At 41.5% G+C, this 25703-nt stretch overlaps 1 protein-coding gene across 3 annotated transcripts in view; it reads right to left on the bottom strand.

Moving 5' to 3' along the window:
• The window catches only part of NDNF (neuron derived neurotrophic factor), a 38713-nt gene extending 16461 nt beyond the window's left edge, over positions 1 to 22252 (bottom strand). The window contains exon 1 of one of the 3 annotated variants that reach the window (XM_075929821.2): positions 21549 to 22252. The gene's annotated coding sequence lies outside the window, so the exon portion shown is untranslated. Of the gene's footprint in view, positions 1 to 17333; positions 17356 to 20924; positions 21192 to 21548 lie in introns of those variants that run through there. The other 2 variants (XM_075929823.2, XM_089778012.1) reach the window with 2 other exon arrangements.
• Between the last annotated feature and the right edge of the window lie 3451 nt (positions 22253 to 25703).

The following is a 25703-nucleotide window of genomic DNA, read 5'->3' as shown; positions in this document are numbered from 1 at the left end:
CATATTCCTGATGACTGGAAGGATTTGCCTGCTGTTTATCACTGAATTTAAGCAAAAGCCAGAGTAAACAGTCCTAAATGGAAATAATAAACACTGCTTTCCTTCTCTAGGATTGCAAAAGTGCCCTCTAATGGCCCATCTTCACCTCTCTCCTTTCCTTCCTCTCTTTCCAGCTGAGAGATTGAATCTGAGGTGAATGTAATGCTTGGTTGCTTCTGTGAGTCTGATCTCTAAATTCTGGACATTCAGAACTGGAAGACAGGAGATTATGAGACGTGGCTTGTGCTGCTGATCCGCAGCAAGGCAGCTACTAACATGGTGTTTCCCACTAAGCTTCAAAAAGAAAGGGGACCATGTGTCACTCTTACAGCCTCATAACACCAATCTTCCTAATTTACAAAGCAAATAAATAAATTGCAGAGCAAACATAAGTATCTCACTAAAGCACAAGAAAAATTATTCACAGAGACAGGCAAACATATACTGCAAGAACAAACACACAGAGTGGTTAGACTTATAATAAGAAGAGCACTACCACTAAAAGTATTCAGAGAGGTAGCTGAGTTAGTCTGTAACTGGAAAAACTTTAAAAACAACTAATAGTCCAGTAGTAACTTAAGGACTAATAAATCATGAGCTTTCATGGGCAAAATCCACTTATGAAATCTACATGTTCTGTTAGTCTTTAAGGTGCTAGTGAAAATATTAACAGCCTTTAAAAGAGTTTGAATAGTCACTCATTGTAATAGAAATAAACTGGCTACACTGTGTAATGGGCTAAAAGTATATGTTTTTGAACAGTTATCTAAATATATCAATGGCTGGTTTACTATTGTGCACTATACATTTGTGAATTCAAAATGGCAAATAAAATGGCATATAGGCCCCAATGGTTGGCACTTGTTGGAGGGTAGGCAAATAGAATATTGTTCCTTCAAAAATACCATAATAAAGGAATATTGTATATTATGCACACACACACACACACACACACACACACACACACACACACACACACACACACTCACTCAAATAGGCTAAACCTGATCATCCAGTCTGTGATTATCCATAACTCATTCCTGTCTCCTGAATCCAAAATTCATACGCAAACCATCTTATTTATTCAAACTTGCAATTACATAAACATTTTGGATGGTCTTCAAAACAGTCATATAATTGCAGTTTACCAACATATTTAGGACTCAAAGTGAACACAAACATCTGGATAATTTGTATTTTTAAAGTAGAGCGAGAAGGGAAGAATGATGGGAGAACTGAATCTCTGTATTTGGATCTGGATTAGATTTAAATTTAGCCTATGCTTTGAATTTATGTTTTGGGCAAACTAGGTTAGAGTTTTGGTCCAACAGCAACAAAGCTATACAGATAGCATCACAAAATATAGAGCCAAAATTGTAGTATTGTTGCTGAATCAGCAGGTAGTAAGACATTTCTACATCTTGGGCTGCATCTGAAGCAAATCCAAAAATAGACTTCTAGTTTTGGTCAAATCTGGAAACAAAACCTTAGGGATAGTAATTTCCAATATATGAAGAGGTAAGTTTAATACTTTAGTTTCTAGCTTGGGCACATCCAGCTTTCGAGTCTATGGAATTGCTTCTGGGAAAGCCAGCGTTTGTCCCTAAATTAGTTTTATCACCACATTGTCTTTCCCCACAACACACACACACATTGATTTAAGATTAGAGCTGATCAGCGGGAGGGGGCGAGGGGGGGGAAAGGAACACTTGTATTGTAATTTGTTAACAAAGTCTCCCTTTTTTCATCTAAAAATTCTGAGTTTCAAACTTTTTCAGGCAGGTTTAAACTACTGTACATGCTTATTTGCAAATAAATTATAATTCAGTGAGAGGAATGGATTAAAAAATGTATTAAAATTCACAAATACGTCTATGAATTATACTATCCTTAGCATTCTGGATTTTCATGTCTCTTATGACATGCTTGCCTATGACTCCATTTGACTTTTGCTGTTTGTGGTCAGAGCAAAGGTGAAAAATAAATATTTTAAAAGATTTCCATATAGGTCTGTATGCAAACAAATATATGCTATATTCTCTTACAAGGCACATAATATTCTCTTACAAGAACACAAGACAACATGAATATTAGATTGAACAATAAAGATTTGCAAAATTGCATTGATCAGAAATTGTAATACACAAAACCATCATCAAATGGTTTATCTATGAAACATATTTCTTTTATTCCCTAACTGTCTGCAGGTCAGAATCCTGTAAAAGATTTACAACAACAAAAAGGAGTTGAGTTTACTTGAAGCAAATGCATCTGGAATAAATAAAACCTAATGTTTAATTACAAGGAGTGGAAAGTGCATGATTGTAATTTAGTGAGGATAATTTCAAGGCACAGACTGCCACAGAGGTTCCTGTCTTGTGTTTCTTTTCTTTTTATTGTATGTCTGGTTAACTTTTTTTTTATCTATGTCCTATTTTTAAAATGGAGGGCATTCATTTTTCCTTTCTGTTAACCATGCCACATCTGATAATAAATCTGTAGAGTCTGATTTAACCGTAAAGAGAATGTAGCCTTGGAAAATAAAAGGGCACTTTGCATCTGCTCTGACTTACAGGAACACTAAGGTTAAGGATCTATAAGATTTTCTATTATAAACCTTTATTTTTCAGGGATTTTTCTCTCAGCTGCAACAAAACAAAAAGCCACCAAGCCTCCTCCCTCCCCACCTTTCAGACCAATACAAAAATCTCAGATGCAGAGCGTTAAAAAAATGATTTACCAATTTTGGTTAAAATATATTTGGCTAGTACTATATATGGGGGAAAAACTGAGAGTTTGTATTTTCAAATGATTTGAGGGAGGGTTACTGGATCTAAGTACAGGCAGTCCCCAGGTTATGTACAAGATAGGGACTGTAGGTTTGTTCTTAAGTTGAATCTGTATGTAAGTCGGAACTGGTACATATTGTAGGGGAAACTCTAGCCAAACATTTCTCCAGAGCTCAGTTTTATTCTCCCACACCTCACTTCCCTCAGTCCTTTATTCTCAAGCTGAGGTGTCTGCTTAGAAAAGCCGCTCTGCGTTTCCCTGGTCTGCTGGGGGAGGCGCTAGCTTCGCATCTCCCTGGTCTGCTAGGGGGAAGCAGCTAGTGCGGGGTTGCCTCACCCCGTTTGTAAGTAGGGATCCGATGTAAGTCGGATCCATGTAACCCGGGGACTGCCTGTATCTGTTTTTTTCAAAGCTGAATTTTGCATATTTAGGTCTGATCTTCAGAGGTGATCAAGGGTTTTGTGAAAGGTGTTCAGCAATCCCACCCACCCGCACTCCATTAACTTCAGTTCACATGGCCTATTGAAGGAAGTTCCTGGCACCTTTCAGAATCTACCCCTTTGTCCAGAAGTATAGATTAGTGCCTTTTTTGTCTTTTAAAGGCAAAGGGAAACAGTTATGAGAGCATTCACAGTATTTACTTTTCTCGGAAGATTTTGAATACACAGATTGAGTGTGCTTGTGTCGCACAGTGCCCAGATTAACATCTAATCTTCCACTGGTGTGACAGACTAGAATTATGGGGGGAGAGAGCATTTATGCACTATTGTTTCCATAATCTGAGGATTAAAGCTTCCTAAATCCAGACTGACAAAATGGACTATACTGATCCCCTTTGAAGCTTTTAGGACCCATCTTGTCAATCATCTGTGGATTAAGAGACCACCTCTTGCAATTCAAATGAAAACCTTGTTTTTCTTTGCTATAAGTGTTGTTTTAATAAAAGGAACCACAGTAGCATACAATAGAATAATCTGTAGAAATTTAAAAATACAATAAAGGTCAGGCCTATATTTTTAATTGATAGAACACTACAAGAGACCTGTATTGCAACAAACAGGTTATGTTGCCTGCAAAGTGCCAAGATTTTGTTATAGTAATATTTAGGAAATGTCTCAAGTGTAGGCATGCTGAAGAGGAAATGTCATGGAAATGTACTACTAAGCTATCAATGGTTATAAAGAGTGTTTAGTTTTCTAAAGTAGGATTTATATTTTCACTTTTCATGCAATTACAATGGTTTATGATTACTGTGGCACTGCCATTCTGAAGCCAGTCTGGTGCTACAGAGAAAGGTGAAGCCACACATTTTGGCCTTTCTACATAATGCCATTAAAAAAAAACAAAGGCTAGATCTCCAGGAAGGTAAGTTGTGAGGAAGGCCATACTAAATCTATTATATATGATCACATACAACAATGCCTGATTTTCCTCTCATTCCCTCTAGTTTTACCCTGGTGTGACTCAGTAGGGTCACTTCTGATTTACACTGGTAAAAGTGAAAGAGGAATCTGGCCTCCTTTTTTGAAGTAATGCCTTTGCAAAACCACACAGTACTGATATTATTAATTGGCATTTTTATATACCTGTCTGTGGAGAGACTAATTCCTTGGAGGAATTGGGCTCTTCATGAGAGTTGTGTTTCATGACAGAGTACTAATAATGAGCTTATTGCAAGTCTCCAACACAGCCTACTGTTTCCCTTTGCAGACTGGTTAACGCTTTGTTCAGCTGTTACCACCATAATCACTCACCCTGAAAAACCTTACAAAAGCCTTCAACATCTCTGTAAAACATAAAAAAATCCCAAAACCCGAAGCTCATTACCTCCCCTGACAGAAGTCTAGTCTTCCACAAATACTGATCTCAGAATGCTTCTTAGAGATCTGATCCAAAGCTCATTGAAGTTAACAGCAACCTTTCCATTGACTTAAATGGGTTTCTGATCAACCTAACTACTTAGATATTACGGAGTAAGCTAAGTAAATAATAAAATACTACTATTGTGTTCTAAGTCACAGCTATCATTGGAAGATCTCAAGAGGTTTTACATAGGAGAGAGAATATGATCCCCATTTCACAGATAGGGAAACTGGGGTACACAGTATAGAAATGTGATAGAGGACACAGTGAAAGTCAGTGCCAGAATCACTCAGAATCTAAGTCTTCTGTCACCCAATCCTTTTATCTAATCATAGATATTACTGTTCCCTAGATGAAGTGAGTTGGCCCTAAGTATTACTTTAGCATAATTTATGTTACTCTCTAGAGAGATTTTTTTCAGCAACAGTAAAAGGATAGCGCTATGGATACATGATTAAAAAGTTACAAATAGCACCAATATTATAGTATTTAGTATCAAGTTTGTCACTATTATTATAGAAGCACAGACCTGGGCAACCCTGAATGAAGAAATGACCAGTTGCCCTTGGAAAAACCCTGGACCATCAAAGTTGACGAAGGTTAGTATAGTCTGAAGTTATCATGAAAAGCCAAACACGACTTTGGAGGCATTAACAGGGCCTATATATCCTGTTGCATGCCATTATCAAGCTATCTGGATTTGTGACTGGAGGTAAGAAGAATTTTCAGAAAGTGTTCTACATAAACAAACAACCTGTATAAATTAGCTGCTATTTTTACTTGCACCATTTTTAAGAGTCTGCTGAGCCTTGGCAGCTGCCAGCTGATGAGAAGGTTGTTTATATAAAAGGAAGAAAATAAAAGGACTCAGTACCACAGGGAATTATGAGAGGTGGAGCACTGAAAGTGACTCCAGGTCAACTCTGATTTACAGTGCCTAAAGCAGGACCAGGGCACAAAGGCAGGAGAGGGCAGGGCCAATGTGGCTATGAATTACCTTTGCAAAGCATTCTGTGGCTAAAGGGGCTGATTCTACAAATACATGGGTAACAACGGGAGTGCTTGTCTTGTGCATAGTGACTGTTCACTGAAATGCTTCAAATGTGTATATTGCTTTTGGGTGAGTAACTGAGGTAAGTAAAGTTGTTCCATTATTTTATGAAGAATCTGAAAAACACAGAAAAGGCTATTACTCCCTCATTAACTGTTTCCCTTGAATAGCTACTCAAATTTCTCAGTTGTAATTTTACAATAGCTTTCATTTGTGGTTACTGTTTCTCAGTGGTTGACAAGTGGTTCCTAACAACTGCTAGTGCAAACATCCAGAACACCCAGGAGGGTAACATCAACAGCTCTCTTAATAGCCAGCTCTCATCAGAGCAAAGCAGTAGCCTTTGTAATGGTCCATTCCACACTGCATGAAACCTATAGGCTATTCCCTGCTTCCATGGCAATTCACCCAGTTACTGAAATGCCAGTGAAGCACTGTCCTGTATGGGTGGGTTGTTTATGGCCCTCACGTGAACCCTTGTCCTTTGGAACAGTGAACAAAGTAAGAAGCACAATGGAAAATCTTTAACAGATGACCCTCTCCAAATACATCTGTGAACTGGCTGTTTGTTAATTCTGTAAGGCTCAGTAGTTTAAGTAGTGACAAGCAAGGAGAGAGTATTTATTTTTGGGAAAAAATAATTAAAATTGTGACATTGCCTGTTTTACTGTTTTCTGCATTTCACTTGTCTTATTTTGGGGTATGTCTCAATTGTATGGGTCAGGTCCTCAGCTATACCAATTTACACTAGGTAAGAGTCAGGATCTCTCTCTTTAATGGGCACATTCACATACATTATAGAAGTTTTGTTTTAAAATTCAGCCACTTAGAATCTAAAATTGAATCTGAATTTATTATCCAAAATGTGTCTCATCTCTATGGCTCGGTCTACACTAGGGGGCAATGTCAAACTAACGTATGTAACTCCAGCTACATGAGTAGCACACCTTAGTTTGCCCTACCAAGACCCGCTTCAGGGGGGTCAATAGGAGAAACTCTCCTGTTCACTCTCTTAACTCTTCTCACACTGGTGGAGTACTGGAGTTGATGGGAGCATAATCAGCAGTCAGTTTAGCAGGTCTTTAATAGACCCCCTGGGAGACTGATCCCTGGTAACTGTAGACAAGGCCCTTCAACTTCACAGGCATAAGAGCACCCCTAGGAGTCATTACTTAACTAATATGGGATCAAATGCTATGCCTGTTTTAATTATTTGACTATTATTGCTGTTAGTTATAAATTGCCTGTGTCTAAATTTCCCTAGCTATAAAATGAAGTATTGTTAGGAGGAATATATTGGAGCACTATGAAATGGGAAAGTGTTATGTAAGAGCGAAGATTATTAACAAGTCATTACAGATCTGAACCAATGCTTTCAGTACTGAAGAGATGAGGTGGCCTCTTCCTTAGACACTCAGATGTCATCCACAGTTACAGAAGACGACTTTCCATGACACTGTCAGTTGATAAACACTGAATTGATTCCCATCATCACTCCTGAAAAATGTCATACAGCTTTTGGTCCTTCAGTTCAGCTGCAACAGACTTCCTTGAGAGGTGTGCACATGGAGAAAGCGCACAAACAAAACATGCATCCCCATCTGAGCTAAAGAGAGAGGGAAGGTCTTGCACAGCTTTACTTGTGCTCATAGCCCTTACTGACTGACACAGGTAGTTCCTTCATATGTATAGTCTCTCAGATATGAATAGGGCTAGTCCTATGAGTGAAACATGCAAATGTGGACCTGTTTTCTGTTTCACCATTGATGATTTTTTCTTTTTTGAGAGAGAGAGAGAGAGAGAGAGAGCGCATGCACCCCCAGATGGGGATACTTGTGTTTGTTTTCCCCCTCCCCCAGTTGTGCTGATGATAATAATTGCCAGGGGAAAATATAATTATTTGTACTTCCTGAACACCTATGAATCCAATCATCATATTGTCTGCTACAGGACAAAAAGAGCTTGCAATAGCTATGAGTGTTAATGTCCTCTTTGGCTACACCAATGATCTGCATCTATAGCATTTTTACACCATTCTATTAATGATGCATCATCAACATTACAAAAATACTGAAACTGAGGAAACGAACCACAACAGAAGTTGAGCATTCTGGAAGTAGACTAACATCTCTAAGGTCCTCTTGTTTTCCAAGTAGAGAAATGCTGAAACATCAAACAGTCGAAGTCTTAGCCATGTTGCATGTGGGCTGTGAATCCTAAATGTACAGAACTGGTGCTTGCTGCCTAGTCACTTAGTATAGGGAGATAAAAACCAACAAGCAACATGCACTTGTTGACCCCCCCCCCCCCCCCCGAGCGCACTGATATTATTCCCAAAGCTACTCCCCAGACAAGGACTATTCCAAGTCAATGTACTACCAGAAAAGTCAGTGTGTTGTCAGGAAAAAAGCAGGCATGCTCCTGGAGGAGCTACAGGACAATGACCTGCATACCACACTCTCAAAGTAGCCTGTCTGGCAATAGAGCATGTTCTTCGGTAGCTAGAAACAGGCAGCTTCGTTCCATGCTTCCAGGACCAAGAATCCAGGCATGTGGTGAAACTGTACCCAAAGGCTACGTCTACACTGGCCCCTTTTCGGGAAGGGGCATGTAAATTTCACCAGTCATCGTAGGGAAATCCGCGGGGGATTTAAATATCCCCCGCGGCATTTAAATAAAAATGTCCGCCGCTTTTTTCCGGCTTTTAAAAAAGCCGGAAAAGAGCGTCTACACTGGCCCCGATCCTCCGGAAAAAGTGCCCTTTTCCGGAGGGTCTTATTCCTACTTTGAAGGAATAAGACCCTCCGGAAAAGGGCACTTTTTCCTGAGGATCGGGGCCAGTGTAGACGCTCTTTTCCGGCTTTTTTAAAAGCCGGAAAAAAGCGGCGGACATTTTTATTTAAATGCCGCGGGGGATATTTAAATCCCCCGCGGATTTCCCTACAACGACTGGTGAAATTTACATGCCCCTTCCGGAAAAGGGGCCAGTGTAGATGTAGCCAAAGAGCAGACACTGAAAATCCTCCCACATAGGTCAGCCTGCATTCAGAGCTCTAACATGAGGTAAGCCTTAAGTGATACATATGGGTGTGAGTGCAATAATATAGCTGACAGTGCTAGACCAAACACAGGGGAAAGAAGCGCCAGTCTAGACGGGGATCTTTCGGAAAATAAAGCCTTTTCCGAAAGGTCCCTTAATTCCTGATTTGAAATCAGGAATAAGGGACCTTTCGGAAAAGGCTTTGTTTTCTGAAAGATTCCCGTCTAGACTGGTGCTTTTTTCTGGCAAAGCCCTGAGCCGGAAAAAAACGGCTGCCATGTTCATGCAAATGAAGCAGAGAAAATTTAAATCCCCGCTGCATTTGCAATTCCGACTTCTCATTTGCATCCCTTTTCCGGAAAAGAGGTGCAGTGTAGACACAGCCAGGAACTATTAATTAATCCAGCATATGCCCTTGCATCCTTTTATTTGCTTAGGTTGTTTAGCTTAGTTTTTCATTCACTTCTGATCTCCCCTGCAAGACTCTTCCAGTATCAGCATAATTTTGATAATACACAACACAGAGGGTAGCTAGAAGGGAACTTCCTATGTAAACATATGCGGCCCTTTCTGACATCTGAACAGCCAATGTCAAGCCCCAACCGTGCCTTTGACCATTTCACTGGCCGCACACGCTATTTTTGGTGGAATAACATTCTTTCCTCTGTGCTTTTTCCTAGGTAGAAGTATAAATATAAGCCACTGGCTCTTTTGCTTTTAACGTGCTGGAACTTTCTTTCCAGAGCCTTTTGGTACTAGAATCGTATTTGTGATGTAAGTCTGCCATGAGATGGGGACATCTTTGGGGCTTGAGTACACCGACAGTCACGAGGATGCTTTTTGATTTACTGAGGTGTCTGTTTTCTAAACAATTCTAATCATGTATTTATTGTAAGAGCAAAAACTGTGGAGAGTGAAAAGACTGATGGTCTAAACATGAGTGGTAAGGATATTCAAAACTGTCATGGTGAAACAGAGAGGTGATAAGGGGTTTCAAAATCAGATTACCAAGAGGATAGATATCAGCTTCACTCTGTTTCAGGTTTAGTGTTTATTTGTCCAGTCTTGCAGGTGAAAGGTTAGTTCTGTATGTAGTTACTCTGAACAAAAGCAGAGGGAACACATTCAGGCAGATAGGTCAGACTGTTCTGGGTCAATGGCCATAAAAACAATTTGGAAACCTTCAGACCTATTATATGTTCACCATACCACCTCATCTGTGAGCTTTAATACTGCTTCAAAACACAGAATGAAAACAGTTTCTTGAAGAAAGGCTTTAATTAGTTCAAAGTTCAGGATGTTCATGCTTCTGGCAAAGACGGGGGATTTCAAGGACATATGTAGAGACTATGCAGAAGAGCTCTGCCTCAGCTCTTTCTTGTCTTGCATTATTATTTCCAGATTAAAAGATGATTGGAATGTATGTCAAAGGAATTTCATTTTCCAGAAGCAGAAGATGTGGTAAAAGCTGTGATGAGGGCCAAAGACCTGCCTCAGAAGGATGTGTAAGGCTTAGCTAATGTTTGTGAAATACTTTGGGATCCTTGGAAAGTTACTAATCAACACAAAATATTATTTTATTATTAGTGTGGGTACAAATTAGAGAGGGGACCTAATTACTGCTGTCCGTTATTATATCCAGACAAAGATTCAAACCTGGCTAAACTTCTCCCCTTCCCCCACCTACTTTCAGCAAAAGAATAGGCTGCTACTTTTGGAATTTCAGGACACAGAATGTTACATTTGTCAGAATGTAAAATCCATCCTGCCAAATAGGGGAAAATGTAATAAGTATCCTGTTAAGTATTCTTTAATGTAGGATTAAAAAGCCCAACTAGGAAAGAACCTCTGTTATTATAGGAATAACTTCAGTGGATTACTGTTAATTTATACTGCTGATAATGTCAGAATCAGTCCCAAAATATCTCCAAGATTTTCAAGTCAATTTTTGTTCCTGAGATGACAGTTGGGGTATGTACATTAAACCCAGGCTCTGACTCACTTTGAGCCCAAACCTCTCCTGCTGTCTCTCCACAAGTGAGTGGGACCTCGGACAGCAAGCTCTCAGGTCCTGGGTCCAAGCATCTTGTTAGAGGCGAGGTGTCCAACCAGTTCTGAAGCAGTAGCTAATATAGTGAATTAGCCACACTCAACTGGCCAAATAGCCACAGGCTACATCTAGACTGGCATGATTTTCCGCAAATGCTTTTAATGGAAAAGTTTTTCCGTTAAAAACATTTGCGGAAAAGAGCATCTAGATTGGCACGGACGCTTTTCCGCAAAAGCACTTTTTGCAGAAAAGCGTCCGTGCCAATCTAGATGCGGTTTTGCGCAAGAAAGCCCCGATCGCCATTTTTGCCATTGGGGCTTTTTTGCACAAAACAGTTTTCAGCTGTCTACACTGGCCCTTTTTATGCAAAAGCATTTCCGGAAAAGGGCTTTTGCCCGAACAGGAGCAGCATAGCATTTCCGCAAGAACACTGACAATCTTACATGAGATCGTCAGTGTTTTTGAGGAAATTCAAGCGGCCAGTGTAGACAGCTGGCAAGTTTTTCCCGCAAAAGCAGCTGCAGCCACATTGTTCAAGCCAGCTAGCCACATGTGTTTAGCATGTTGGACACCATAGTGTTAGAGCAGTGGTCCCCAATGTGGTGCCCGTGGGCGCCATGGTGCCCGCCAGGCCATTTATGTGCGCCCACCAAACAATCTGGGCCAGCCCCACCCCTGGGCACGTGGCGCATGGGCGGCTCCTGCCCTGGGGTCATGGCAAATGCCGGTGCTGGCCCTGGGCACATGGGCGGCCCCTGCTCCGGGGTCGCAGCACACGCCGGTGCCGGCCCCGGGACACATGGGTGGCCCCGCCCCCCAGACACGCGGTGTGTGAGTGGCCCTGCCCCTGGACACGCATCAGCCCCAAAAGGTTGGGGACCACTGTGTTTGAGGGTGGGCTACAGCTGTGACATGGGTCCAAGCCCTGTCATCTTACAGTGCGGATGCAACTCAAGCTGCAAAACTAAGTCAGAAGGCCTGCCATGATGCAGTTCAAACATGTCAGCATTGACTGTAGGACCCAGAGGCAGCAATTGTAAATGGTTTACAGTTCAGTGTGGACACTCAACAATGTGGAAACACAGAGCCCACAAGTCCAGGTCTCACAGGCCCCAGGCATAGTGTGCAGCATACACGTAACCTTAGAGATTTAACAATATCATACACCAGCATTTCCCAAACTATGGGCCGTGGCCAGATACCGGGCTGCAGGAAAAAAAAAAAAATACCAGGCCTCAGCGTGGTTGCCAGGATGTTCTGGGCTCCCGGAGTGCCCGTGTGGCACCGGGTCTGCCAAACCCTTGGTCGGCCTGGGCATAACCTGCAGCCCGATGTTCCAGCTCCCAGCAGAGGCGTATCTAGGAGAGGTCGGGGGCGGGGGAGGAGGGAGAGCCGGCCACCAGAAGCAGCACTGGACAGGGGAATCCGGGCGGGCTTTGGAGATTTGGGGCAGGCTTTGGAGATTTGGGGCAGGGACAGCCGATGGAAGCAGAGCTGGCCAGGGGGAGGGGGGCTGGCTGGGAGATCGGAAGGAGGAGTAGGGGAGAAGCGGTTGCTGGAAGCAGGGCTTGCCTGGGCGTCAGAGCTGTCCAGGAGAGATTTGGGGGGTTGGGGGCGGGGCGGGCGGAAGCAGGGCTGCCGGGAGGGCGTGAGGTCGGGGGTAGGGAGCTGGCAGGGGAAGATGTCACGGGGTGTGTGTGTGGGGGGGGGAGGAGAAGCAGCAACCAGAAGCAGGGCTGGATGTGGGCAGCGGGGCTGGCCAAGGGAGATTGGGAGGAGAAGCGGGGGAGAACTGTCTGTCCAGGAGGGAGTTGGGGAAAGTGGGGCTGGCCAGAGGTGCAGCGGGGGAGGGAGGAGGAGGAGCGGGACTGACCCTGCCATATGTTGACCTCGGGGTGCTGCTCCCCCCCCCCCCCGCAAAGCACGAGTGAGTCCGGCCTGGGGATTCTATTATGCCCCCCCACTCCCTCAGTAGTTGCGAACTGGCTGGCTGGTAGACACACTCTTGCAGCCTGAGCACATTTAGCAGCCAGGCAGTTCGAAACTACAAACTGATACATCTAGTAATAATAAAACATACCTAATGAGAAAATCCAGACATGTTATATGTCTGGTATTTTCTCAGTTTATGTGTTTATATTTTTGGGCTGCAAAAAAACAGTACTAAAAAAAGGGGTTCCAACTAAAGTAAAAAGTTTGGGAAACCCTGATCTAACCAGCTTTCTGTCTGTCTTACACTCCATTTTATCCAATCAATATTCTTTAACTTGATGGCAAGACTATTGTGGGTGACCATATCAAAAGCTTTGCTAAAGCTGGCACTAAAAGTTTGCTAAAGCTTTGGGAGGACCAGAAACAACTTATTTGAATATTCATCATTTGATTAATACATATACAAATATGCAAATGAATGTTACCAGTCCTCCAAAAGTTTGTGAATGGATTTATTGGTCTCCATGTCAAAAAGTCTGGGAACACCTGTCATACACCATTCTGAACCACTGAGTGAGAATAAAATTTAAAGAATGAATAAAAATAAAGTTTAATAAGGGAAGCTAGGAACTGAGAGATTTCTATCAAAACAGGCAGTTGTCTGAATGTTTTTGGAAATGTTATTGAACTGCTTTGTTATTTTTTATGAAGTTTGAAATTTTTTCCCCTTACACCAATATGCTTCTTTTACAGAGTCAGCTCACAGCAACTCCATCTCAAGTATTGCATGTTTTCAAGAACATGTGATACTTTGGATTAAAATGCTTGGTTATTCCATATGCTATATATATTAGCAACAAATCTTGTTTGCTTTAGTCATGCAAGGTGACACGGCTTTACCTCCTTTTTCTACAGTAATTTTTTAAAACTTACGTACAACAAATCCGCCTTAACTTTATTATTAATGTTCTAATTGGCTGACAAAAATCTTCCTTATGAATTTAGAACTTCAATATACCACATGGCTATAGTTTTTTTTAATTCATTATGTCCCATTGGGGAAAAAGCAAGGGAGCCCTTCCCTCACCCCCCACAAAATACAAGATCCATTTAGTTCTACAACCTATTCTCATACACAAAAATTCTACTCGGAGCATAATCCCATGAGAATTTGCCTAGCTTTGCTAGTCAATTCCCTATTTCAGGAATAATTGTTTTTAACCCTCCATTTTGTTAGAGGAACAGAACTAGTGTAGAATAGGAATCTTTATGTCTGTTCCCTTGTGTTTGCCTTTGGATTCTAACCTTCCCCCCCCTTCCCTTGAAATTCTAAGATTTGGCTTTCTTAGTCACCATCACCCCAATCTGTAAACAGTTTCTCTCAGTATTTTGACATCCAGAAATCTGATGCAAATTAAACTTAGAATAGCTGAATATAAACAAATTAGTAGTAAATATTCTCTGTATAAACAAATAAGCAAAGTGCTCTCATCCTCATGCCATGCTGGACATTTTGGAAAATGATGCAGTCTACTTCACTGTTGTTAATCTGCGCAAAGAACCTGGGATTCTGTTACACCCCATTAGTATGAGAGATGCTTTTAACTGTTAAAATTTGTAGAAGAAACAGGTCCTCTAACACTGTTCTTTTGACAGTACCGAGTTTAAAATGGAAGAATATTAAAAGTATCTTTAAACTTTTAGCCTAATAAAATTGTAACATTCTTTAAAGTTATTTTTTCCAAAAGAAGTAATAATATACTTAATTTAGAAGACAATGATTCATGGTATAAGTGTCAGTTTCATTAGTGTGTCACATTGTAAGTGTCTGAGGGTCATACTTAGAAAGGCACTCATATCCGGGACCAGTGGTGAGGGGAATGAGGTGGAAGAAATAAATTATTGCCTTTTGTTTCTCAGATTTCCAGGTGTTGTGGGCTAGCACGACTGCTTCTGATCTCTGCCATAATGCAGACAAAAATCTCCTCGTTTACTGAGTTTCATTATCCAGAAAAGAGGGCAATATAATTTGTCAGAGAGTACAACTTTGATTACCAGAAGCTCAGTTAGCACAATCTCATGTATCCTTCAACAGACCATTAATTATGCTGAAAAATTTCTCAATTATCTGAATTTATTCAGTGTACCCATGAGATGCAGAAAATGAAAGTCATACTGGGTATCTGTTAAGTAGCGTCTACAGTAATGTTTAGTGTTAGACAAAGCAAATTAGGTTTTCACAGTATTACTACTGCTGGATTTGTATTACATATTAACACAAATACATTTTTGTTTTATAAAAGCACTTAACAGAGGACCAGATTTCTTAGCTTGTGTAAACTGGTACTATCTATTGATTTTCATAGAGCTATACTGATTTATACACACTGAGAATCCATCCCATAAGAGATTTCTGTTATTCTCGCTCAAAAAAGCGGTATCAGATTTCACACCTGTTTCCTTAAACTTGCATTTTAAAACTCAGTTACTCTGAAAAATATGGATGTCCTTGAAAAGAACAGTGTGCTTTTGACATACCTCACATGTCCTGCATGCAAAGGTGCATTCAAAACCCTCCATGTAATGCATATGAATTTCTTTTGATTGCGTTTTACCACAGCGTGCTAACGCATTTATTCTTCTAGGGTACATCTACACTGTGGAGCTATGCATCCAAAAATAGCTATTCCGTGTCTATTAAAGCAGCCCATTATTTCAAAATAGATTTCGAAATACTAGGCAGCTTATTCCGAGGTCCCAGTAACCCTCGTTACACGAGGGTTAAGGGGCATTTCGGAATAGCAATTTATTTTAAAATTTGGCACTGTAGACAGCACCAAACTACTAAATAAGCTATTTCAAAATAAGCTACACACTTTGCATAATTGCATAGCTTATTTCAAGCTAAGGGTGCCGTATAGACACACCTCTAGAATCCAATGGGTGTGCTAACAAATCTAAAGTTAAGTAATTAATCCTAAAATAAATACAAAAATTATTTGTTATTCTTGTTCTTTACAAATTTCAGAATAAATGCATACCTCCTAGAGATTCATTTATTTTAATTTTAAAAATATTCTTACTAAACTTTGATGTATTATGCCCTTAATTCCTCAAAATTAAGGGGTAAATACTTTCCCCCTGTTCAAGTTTTCAAAAAGAAAACATCTCCTCAGCCTTCCCAGGCTTTTCTAGCATTGTTAATTTATTTTAATGCTTGGGTCTATAGAAACTACAATTTATTTAATCTTGAAAAGTATCTGCTTATAGAAGATATTTTTGTTTTGTAACAAAAGTAAGTATTGTTATAAATGAGTATTTCCAGTTATGAAGAAAAGGAAATACATAATTTATAAACATTAAATACACAACTCGATTCTCTTCTAGTCTCACTTCTCTAGATATAAAAATAAAGTAACTACTGGCTTGAATGGAGTTTACTCCTGATTTGTAAAGATGTAATAGAAATGAGCCTAAAGCCTAAGTTTTCTATTTTCATTTAAAAGAAAGCATACTAAAAGATACTGAAATATATAATTGAAAAGCACTTTGACCATATCAGCCTCAGTGTTTGTAAGCATTATGCCATATATACAGCGCATATTATATAGCTCTTATTCCAACTCCATATTCCTTTTTTTAATCAAATAAAAACAATACATCTCAAGAGTATTCTTGGGCTTTTCTGCTGTTTACAAGCATATTTGTTTATAAAGGATACAGGGGGTGCGCATTTTATTTCAATCTCACTCTGCTCTATCAAATGAGAACTAAAAATCCCTAAATACTTTCTTTTATTTTAAATATTAATGTTTGAAAAGGCAGTCCAAAGAACCTAGATATTGTTTCACATTCATTCGGAGTCTTCTATGTATTGTACATTGTTAAATGTGCTGTTTCCATTAGACAACATATAATGGAGAAAAAGTGCCAAGTTAGCAAAAATGCATGGAAACACTAAATCTATACTGTATCTCCTGGCATAATTTTCTAATTCTCCCTCCAGAAAAGAAATCTGAAGATAAATATATGCATAGCAAACAAAAGCAGATTCTGAAAAGAAGGGAATCAAGGTATCGAGGGAAGACTGAAATAACCCCTTGAAAATAGTGATGTAATGGTTTTATATTATTATTATTATTAGTGTAAAGTTTAATGACTACAAAATAAATGAAAAGTCAAACAAGGCTTGCTAGTCCCCTAAAAATCTTTACTGTAACAGAAGCCTGTACCCAGATGTTCTGTGGTTAAATCTGTCACTTCATTGCATAAAAAATACTACATACAGTGAAACATTACATTATTGGTTCCCTTTATCCAAACCTGCTCAGATTTTTGGATTGCTAGAAAAACAATCTTTTAAGCTGACATGAGAGACACACAGATCTGTGTGATGCCATCTTGCAATGTAACCACTTGCAGAAATAAACTGGGATTTTGTTTAGTCAACTTCATTAAGGACCTTTAAAAAACAAAGCACAGAAGAAAAAGCATAGCTTGGAGTAGAATAAATTTAACTCAAGCTTTTTTGTTTGTTTGTTTACTTAAACACACCACCTCGGCCTTACCATTTTGGAGCTTGAATCTGAAAGATTTTAGGGATCCTCTAACTCCTACTGCTCTCAATGAGAGTTGCTGCTCGGCATGGAGGCGACTGGTGCCTGCGAGGGGAGGGAGTACAAGGAGGGCCACTCAGGGCATGCCTACACTAGGAAATTTAGAAGTAAGTTATTTCAAAATGACTCCCAAAATAACTTCTGAAATAGGGTGTCCATACTACAGAGAAGCCTCAAAATTAGTCCAAGGTAGGCTCCCTTAACGTGGACACGTGACCTCAACTTAGAGCCCCGGGAAGAACAAGGGAATAATTACTTTAAATGACTCTGGGGAGTAATTATTTCGAAATAGCAACTGTCAAGGGTTCATCCTAACACTATTTCAAAATAACTGTTTGGAAATAAGTGTTATTCCTCGTGGAAAGCAGGAAAAATTGCCGCAAAATAACCAGCCTCTTATTTTAAAATAATGGGCTTGGTAGTGTGGACACTCCGCTTGTTTTTTCGAAATAAGGGGAGTTATTTCAATAACTCCCTAGCATAGACCAGGGTATAGAGGAGTAGGGGGAGCATGTACGGGCACCTCATTCAACAATTAAAATGTTGGCCAGAGCATAGGGGTGCAGTGCACCTACTGAGTGCTATGACGAGTCACTTCTGGCTCAGCACCTTGCAAGATTAGATCCTTTAGTAAATTAATACTGACAAGCTAATCCTGAACCTCCAATGGAGCCGAAATACCTTATAATACCTTGTAAAACACTGAAATAGGGCAGATGGTCCCACAACCTTATGCTGGGACCTTCAATTGACAGCCAAACATCGACTATGTGATGGATAATGCATCTAAACTGAATCAGCAACATAGCACAGCATGATTTTAAACAGCTTCCTTGGCTGTTTGCAACCTAAATGTTGTTGTGGAGACTTAAATGTTGTTTCATATTGCATTTTCTCTGATAATGTTTTCCAAAGCAGTCTGCAAGATCTAAACAGTCACACACGACTAGACTATGGAACTCATCCTGATATCAGTGAGCAGCCCGTGTCATTTCAATGGCAATACTCTCATGAGTAACCGCTCCATAACCTAGATGCTGTTCAATACTAGACTGTGTAATTTTTCGCTCCTCAAGTCAATTGTGCTTATAACTGTGGTAAGCTTCCAAAAGAAAAGAGGAGCATATCTAGGAAATGAAAAATATGTCATACACATGCTGTTGGCTCTGACATGTCACATGCCTCATGAAAAAGGTCATTGCTAATTTTGTATAAGATTGGTACAGGTTAGATAGTATGTAGCAGCCTATCCTCAGATGCGTGGCATATCTTTCATTTCATTAACATGCAAAATGACAAAAATCTGAATTCTTCACCCTAAAATTAATGAAAATTTTTATTTTACTGTGAGCTCTACCATTTAGTTCTCATCTTGGAAATGTGGCATGCCTTTAGATACTAAAAAAACAAACTAAAAGAACAAAAAAAAAATCCAATAAATTTCTGGCATCTTTTAGAGTATATTCGTATTGAGAAGTACTTGTCATCTTTTGACATATCAGAATATAGGTCTAAGAAAAATTGTTATAGTTCCCCTTTAAATAGTATAAAATGTAGACAAGATTGTGCATCTATTCTGTGGCACCAATTTCTGTTTAAGAACAAGGTCAAAACTATAGGAGAAAGAGGAGAGGAAAAAAGTTTAAAAAAAAATCACTCCTCCCTCAAATATTAAATTCTTGACATTGTTACAAATACATAAAAAGGGCTTTTTCAATGGTATGGTGAACTTAATCTCAGCAGATCTACTTCTGCGGATACATATATCTGCATATCTTCTATGTGAGAAAGGTGTGGGGAATACAAATTATTCTTGGAAAGAATCAATTGAAACTTGTCATTTTTTAAATAGGTAGGGAACAGCAGTTGGGAGTGGATAGAATGAGAACATGGGATTAAAGTAGATCTGGAAATCTCTAATTCCACATCACCATAAATGTTATTTTATGCAAGGTAGGCTGAGACTAAATCAGCTTTCTGTGCCAGGTAATGCTATCATATAGTCTACTACTGCATATCTTGTATCTGATTCACGGTGATGTGACACCAGTGTTACACAGATATAACTTGCTTTAAATTTCATCAGATTTAAAATTACACTGGTGTAAAACTAGAATCAGGGCCCTGGCATAGATCCCAGGACTCAGAACAGGATTCTACAAAAAAAAGCAAGTATGATGTTATAGTTCTGTGAGTCTGAGAAAGAAACATTTTCTCCTACTCTTTGGTGGGGGAAGAAGGCATTGGGATATTAAAACAGCACCAGTAGATCCCTGGAACCAAAACTAAGTGGGTCATTCTATCTATTTGTCATTCTGTGTTTGTGCATCTGAGCAAGTGGGCTCCAGCCCACAAAAACTTATGTCCAAATAAATTTGTTAGATTTTGAAGTGTCACAGGACTCCTGGTTGTGGTTTTTTTTTTTTTTTTTTTTTTGCTGAAACAGATTAACAGGGCTGCAGCTCTGAAACTTGAATTCTGTCATTATGAACAGGCAGAGACAGTTTTATACATAACAATAAGCTAACCAGCTTTTGGGGAAAACATGATGCTTTACCACTTGAATGTTAAAAAGGGTCCAGAACAAACACACTTGTGGAACTGGCTTTTCAGATTAGGGATACCCTTCAATTAAATACTTTAAAAAAAAAGAGATAACAGATGTATCTGCAAGTGATTAAAAGATACTTCATAGCCTTTGTCTGAGTTCTTTTGAAATAAACGTGCAAGCCACACATAGTTTGTAGTATTTTCATCTTTGTACAGGCTTGAACTTCTTTTTAACTTATAGATCCTAATTCAAATGATGAGGACTGCCTGACTTCCTTGCTCAGTTGATGTACCCATTCACTCTAATGTAAAAACTGCAGACAAAAATAAAAACAACACAGGCTGGCTGAAAAACCCCTTTGTTTACAGTGTGCTAGGTAAGGACTCATATTTAAGGGTGGGGGGTGGGTGGGTAGGTAAAGTCTCACTAGTCACCTTTCTCTTCTTTGAATAGGAGCATTTCCCAGAAGGATAGGATATAACTTTATCTAAACTATCTTCTCAAAATAGAAAAATAGAAGAATTTCAAAATAATCCCTAAAACACACTGACATTGAAAAAGGGAATGCAAATATTTCAGAGAAGACAATACGGAGCTGAAGGTGTCACCCCCTCCCCGTCGTTGTGTTGGGATGCAGACAGAAATACAGGGAGAGCCACGGGGAGTTTAGAGAAAGTAGCAATTGACACAAAACAAGTCCCAGAAAAGCTGATCAGTCCTGGTGACTTTACACTCACGATGCAGATTTCCACACGCGAAACTGCTCGCCACCCCACCTGCGGCCCCAAGGGTCTGAGCCTGCCTAGGACGGGGGGGAAAAAAGAGGGCCAGGTCGGGGGAGCGGATGGCATCCCCTGTTCGTCAAGTATCCGCAGTTGGTAGACAGAGGCCTCCAGTGGCTGAACTTGGGTTGATCCCTTCAGCGGAGCGGTCTGCCTCTTGACTCCAGCGTCCCCGCTCTGCCTGAGTCAGACGCACCCACAGGTACCTACCACCAGCACCTTGCAATGCGTGTCCAGCGCGGCAGCTGTCACCCTGGGCGCTGAGAGGGGGGTTCTCATTGGGGCTGAGCTAAATCGCAGCCGCGGCGGGTGAAGACACAACAAAGCAGAGGCAGGATCAGAGCAGACAGACACGAGGGGTTGGCTCCGCTTGGAGCTCTCCTAGGGCTGCTGCCACTGGCTGCCCGGGGCTCTGGTCGGCGTGCCCCGCAGCTGGAAGGTGCGTGCGGGGAGGGGCGCCCACACGGTTCACCCACCAGCCCCCACCCACCTGCTTTCCAAAGCTCCTTCCACACCGGGAGCAAGTCAGCGCCTGGTGCCCCCCCCCCCCCGCCAGGCAAGTTTCGAGGCGCTGCGGCTCAGCCCCGGGATCCCCCCCCCACGGTGCATCGCTGCCCGGGAGTGCCCCAGCCGCCGGACCCGGACAGGAGGCAGGGCTGGGAAGAGACAGGCAACCGCCCTCAAAAAAAAGAGAGCGGACCGCGGCTCCGCTCCTCGCGCCCCTTGCACGGTCCCCCCCTCTGCGCCGAGCCCTGCGGCGCATCCCTCCCCCCAGGACTGGAGCCTTCCCCCCCCCCCCGTGCTGCGGGAGCCGGAGCCCCGCGCCCCGCTTACCTTCACCAGTCCTGCTCCTGCCGGGGAGACTCGGGAAAGCCCCGGCGGGCTCGCAGGTGCCGGTGCAGGACACAGGCAGGCAGGTCGCTCCTGCGCCCCGGCCTCCCGCCCCGCGAGCGCAGCCCGGCCGCGGGCAGGCGAGTCCCCGCTCGGGCGTTCAGCGCCCGAAGTTTGCAGAAGTGCACAAGTGGCCCGGGCGGGCGAGGGGGGCAGCGGCTGGAGCGGGAGCGGGGCCGGGGGGGGGGGGATGCTGCGGCCGGAGGGCTGGGCGAGGCGGCGGGTCGGGCGGATGCTGTGGGCGCGGGGCTGCCAAGCCAAGCGCCGGGCGAGGAGTGCGCTCGCAGCGAGTGTCAGTGCCGCGCAGAGCCGCTCCCCTCAGCCAGCCCGCTCCCCTCCCCCCTTCCCTCCCGGCTCCGCGCGCTGCCACACACACGCACACACACGGCGCAGGCCACCGAGCACCAACCAGGCGGCTGGGCAGCGCCAGCCAAGCCTATCACAGCCCCGGCCCGCAGGGAGCGCAGCCCACCCCGCGGAGGCGTGGGGGGCTCTGCCAGCGAGGAGACACGCCAGGGCTTCCCCCCGCTGCCGAGCCGGGGGCTAGAGCTCCCCACCCCACGCTGCATGGGAGTAGCCCGGTCACCCTGTGCTGTGCTGGCCAGGGCCCTTCCTGGAGCTAGATGCTGACACTTCAGCCTCACAAAAGTTCAATGCCTGCGGGCAAGAAGAGCTGCACCAGCTCCAAGGTGCCTGCCCCTGTGAGGAGAGCTTTGCAGGGTCCAGCTAACTGACTCCATTCACAGGACTACGCCCCGAGCAGCCCCGTGTTTCCCCTAACAGTTACAGTTCCCTCCTGCGGCCCTCTCCGAAAGTGGTAAAGGGTTAGCATCGTCCTGAATAGGAGCCTCTTTGTACGAAGGGGGAAACTGAGGCACGCGGTAGGCTCTGGAAAAGGCATATTTCGTTTACACCACTCTGAGTAATAATTAAGAGGGGAGCAGATTCAAGTCTATCAGCGTCTGGCAGTGTTTAGGGACAGCTTTTATTTCAGTCTACAAAAGACTAGGGACCAGTTGATCGGGGTTCAGCTCTGAGTTGCCTCCTTCCCATTAGTAAGGTTTCATGCTAGGTGTTTGGCTCAGACCCATCTCTAGAAGATTTGAATTAATATGTAAGTCTGGGCTGGCATAATTTCTCAGGAGTAACCTAACAAGTGGATATGCAAGATATCCCTTATAGTGAGGGGTTTTTTTTGTAACCACCCTATCATAGGGAAAAAATATCCAACAACTCTTCTAGAAATATGAGTCTATTTTCCAGTGATAAAGCCCCTACTTAACTTGCCATACTACATATTCATAACAGACTTCCATCACACTTTTGACAACAGGAACCTCTTCTCTCTGCTCGAGGCAGCCAACAGTAGAAAATAAAACCTCAGAAAAATAATAATGGAAGTTATTACTGCAAACAATACAGCCTATAATTACTTTTCTTCAATTTTCCATGGCTCATCCACAATTCAGCCACAATTTTTTAAACAGTTCTCAGTTTAAGCAGGGCCTTCTATATAAGCTCATTTCTATTCTTGTTATAAGATCAAGATGTCAGACTTGAAAAGGACTATTATTTGTCCTAAAACTCAGGCTAGAGTTGTTGGGGGAAGGGGGGGGGGGAGGTAAAAGAAGAAAACATTGCTTTCGTTTTATTTTGCTTGTTTTGTTTCTACAAACAGAGATGTTTGAAGTTGTTCTGGCTGTTGGAATGTTAGAAAAGAGCAGGTGAGGTGCTCAAGGGTGCATGGTCAATGGAATTTATCACATGGTGTCCCAGCTGGGGGGAAGGGGGTATGTGAAAGGAAGCACATGGCTCACTTATTTAGAGGAGGGAGTAACCTAAAAAATGTATTAAGTTACCAAGGAAAAAGTATCCTTGAAAAGAAACTGCTGCAAACATATGTAAATTAACCACAAGCAATTTTAAAAAGTCTGCATAAATTGATTGTTAGGAAAAAAAATAAGTAAGACTTCCATTCTTCTCCCCTCCCACATTTTGGTCAGTATGGTACATAAGCCATGGGGTTGTTTTTTTTTTGGGGGGGGGGGGAAGAAGAAGAGGAGATGACTGAAATATAAACCCAGGGGCAGATCATCAGCTCACTACTTACACTAGCTGAGGATATCCTCCCTGGGACTATACATTAGAAAAATCCAATGGCTTCCTGAGACCAATTCTGCTAGACAATTGCAAGCTTCCTCTCACCTGGTTACATGAAGGTGGCTAGTTCTTCTACTGCAAGAATTCTACCACTAAGGAATAGTTCAAAAAATACAAAATGTGGGATTAAGAAAAAGGCACCCCCGAGAGTGTTGGCCAAATCAATGACCTTTTCTCCCTTAGTTTCCATATTGCAAAAACTGGGATAATATTTATCTGATTCACACAGTGGGGTGGCAGAAGTAATTCTTAATTTGTTTGTAGAAAAGCTAAAACCAACTAGAATTCATTACACAGCCCTGCAAGGACTCCAATACCCCCCATCTTATTTTGACAATTGTTCTTGAAAAACCTTTTCAAAGGATGGCATTTCTGCAAGAATCTCACATCAGACAGACTCCTCTTCTGTCTACGGAGACACAGGTTGACCTAAGGATCTCTCTTTTGCAGGTGTGCATGCACTGACTTTTTATGTAAAATGTCTCAGTTAAAGCTGGATGTGTATAAAGCATGATCTCACTAAACATCTCAAACCCTCAGGCCAGCCCTGGGCACACTGGAGTGATCTGTGATGTGTGTAGAGACAGCAGTTATGTTTGAAAAGATAACAGCAAAAAGTTTTTGAGCCTGTGCAAAATGCTAAAGCTGGCTTTGGTTTTGCCTCCGAGGTCAATAGAAGTAAAATATTGCTGATGTCAAAACAGTTCCTGAGATTGTGCTATATATACACAACCAAATAGACTATTTTAAAACCCGAGAACAATTTTTAGTGCTATTGTTCTTGGAGTGTACGACTAGCTGGGATTTCAGTGGAAGAAAGCACACAGGGATGCTATTCGCTAGGAAGATTTCTAGTTTTTAGAAAGGTACAAGACTATTATTTGCTAAGTTGAAAAAGATTCCATGAAGTTCAGCCAAAACAACAAGACTTTTAAAAAAGTTGTATGCTTCCTAAGTTTGAGAGCAAATATATGTATTTGTAGTCTAAAGATGCATTTTGGGTTTCAATACCTACCTGTAAGAATACCCACTTGATTTTTTTTAATTGAATGATTAAAATTTTCTTTATAATAAATTATTCTTTATAATAAATTATCAGATAAAGATTTTGGAATCTGTTTCTCTTAGTGACTTTAAAGTACCTGTGACCATGGCAGTTAATTTCCAATGCCTGGCTTTTGCAAAGATTCAGGCAGGCACAGTCTCTGAAGAATTGGAGTCTGAGTATGGTATCTAATAGAATGCACTGATGGTTTGAAAGTTATGTATGTGCAGTAAACCTCAGTAAATAAAAAACATCTCTATGAATTTTGAACTTTTAAATTAGTTTAGTTGGCCATTTTTGTTCTTCCCCATTTGTGTTCACTATGAACTTTAAAGCAATTAAGTTTGTGAGCATTTTTGCCAGTAAAAATTGTCAGTCATACACACAAGTATTTGGGGAAACTAAATGATGCATTCACATATACATTTACTGCCATTAGAAGCTGTTGAGGGAGGGAACAAAATAAATACCATGCAACTTATCTGACCAAATGCAACATCTTGAATTTTCACAATAAGTTCAGAGTAGACAGCAAGCTCTCTGCAACAGGGGCTCACTTTTAAAGTTAGGCTACAATCCTTGATTGGCATTCTTAGATGCTATCATAACATTGTATTAATTACTATCATCCAAACAAGGGGAGAAACTGCTCAGAAATACATCTATTGAATAACATTGAACATTTTTTGGAAAAAAGTGTCAATCAACGTTTGAAAATACCAGAAGCAGAAAAAGAGGCTGAATTCATCCACTAAATAATTCATTGCAAATTATTTTCTTAGTGCTAATTTACCTTACAGGCATTTCCCAAGAGATATTTAACACCCATCCTTGCTGTGCATGTATAATAGTACAGGTGACAATTTCTCTTACAAAATATGCTGTTGAGATGA

The sequence above is a fragment of the Pelodiscus sinensis genome, chromosome 4, assembly GCF_052426305.1.
Source record: "Pelodiscus sinensis isolate ZL-2025 chromosome 4, ASM5242630v1, whole genome shotgun sequence".
Lineage (NCBI taxonomy): Eukaryota > Metazoa > Chordata > Testudines > Trionychidae > Pelodiscus > Pelodiscus sinensis.
The sequence above is the reverse complement of the archived record's forward strand: the minus strand, read 5'-3'. Positions and strand labels throughout refer to the sequence as shown.